Here is a 1,397-nt window from a genome sequence, read left to right as displayed (position 1 = left end):
AATGTAGACAATTAAATAAGTTCATGTGTTTTAGTTCTGAAAGTACGGGAATGTGAAAGTAAGTATGGACTATTAGACATTGTTCATGTTGGCCCATGTCTTATTTTGTGTCATTTGTTTAGTGTTTATTGGAGGATTAATCTTGGCCTGAAACAAACAGTCTTGGAGACATTTGTGAGTAGATTACAAATCTCTTCCTTTAAAAGACCCTTCAAGATTTGCTCCTTCTGAAATTGCCTTATTAACCTACTTGCTTTTATGTGTCCTATACTGCCCACTGCCACTGCATCCTTGGCCTGGCTATCAGTGGTCTCTTCATCCTTATTTTGGTATTGGCTTGGTAGCGCTGCCCCTCCAGACTGGTGCACTGGAGAGTGTGTAGCCCTGACTTGTTTCTATCTCTTTGTGGTGACCTTGTTCATACTTCTGTCCCTACCTGGAGTATCTTTCCCAGCTAGTTTTAATTCTTCTGCGTCTCCCTAGCTACCACTCCCTGTTCCTACATTTAGGCAGAATAGCGTAGGAATGGAACAGAATCTTCAGTCCAGGTGAGGCAAGAGAATAAAAACAGAGCTAAAGATCTGTCCTAGTCACTATACAGGCATTAGCCAGTCTGTAACACTCCTACTTCTACTGCAGCAGATGTGTCTGTTATCTGTATGCCCTTCTCTTAGTATGTGCTGGCCCTAGATAGTAACCTTGTAACTTCCTTAACCTTCTGTCGCCTTTGAAGACAAGTAACTCTCCTGGTAACAAGGATGCGGGCCAACCTGACCTTCCCTTGAGTCCCAAGACTTTCACATCTGTCACATCTCTCACATCCTTCATGACTTTCACATGCACCCAAGACCTAAAAAAAATGTATAAAAGAAAGGTAAGAAATTAAGTCGGTGGGCTTGGTTTTTAGGACACTAGTCCACTGAGTCTCCTGGCTAGAGAATAAAGCCACTTCCTCTTCCAACTGGTGCCTGGAGTCTTCTGTTTGCATCAGTTTCCAGCTACATTTCTTGGTTCCCTGACAGGGAATCAAAGTTTGGTGGCAAACTGTGCAGCTAGACTCTTTGGGTCGGCTTCTAACCACCCCATGACCACCCCCATGTGTAACTCCAGTTGGTTTGGTGACACAGTCCTCAGGGCTCTCCTGGGACTGATTCTCCCAGGGGAATGTCTCATTGAGACTGAGCTGGTGAGTTCCTAGGGTGGGTCACTGCGGAGGCTGAGCACTGAGGAGGAACTGGCAACAGATGGCTCCAGGACATCCAGAGAAAGGTAGGATCCACTGGGGCCTATTATAGCATTAGTGGAATAGGGAGTCTGATCAACTCCTCAGGTGTTAGGTCACCATCAGGTGGTAGGTGGGTGAAAGAGTGCGGTGTGAGTGTGCATCTTGGAAGACC

The sequence above is a fragment of the Otolemur garnettii genome, unplaced genomic scaffold, assembly GCF_000181295.1.
Source record: "Otolemur garnettii isolate 467f Iridium unplaced genomic scaffold, OtoGar3 scaffold00300, whole genome shotgun sequence".
NCBI lineage: Eukaryota > Metazoa > Chordata > Mammalia > Primates > Galagidae > Otolemur > Otolemur garnettii.
This window is presented reverse-complemented; position numbering follows the sequence as displayed.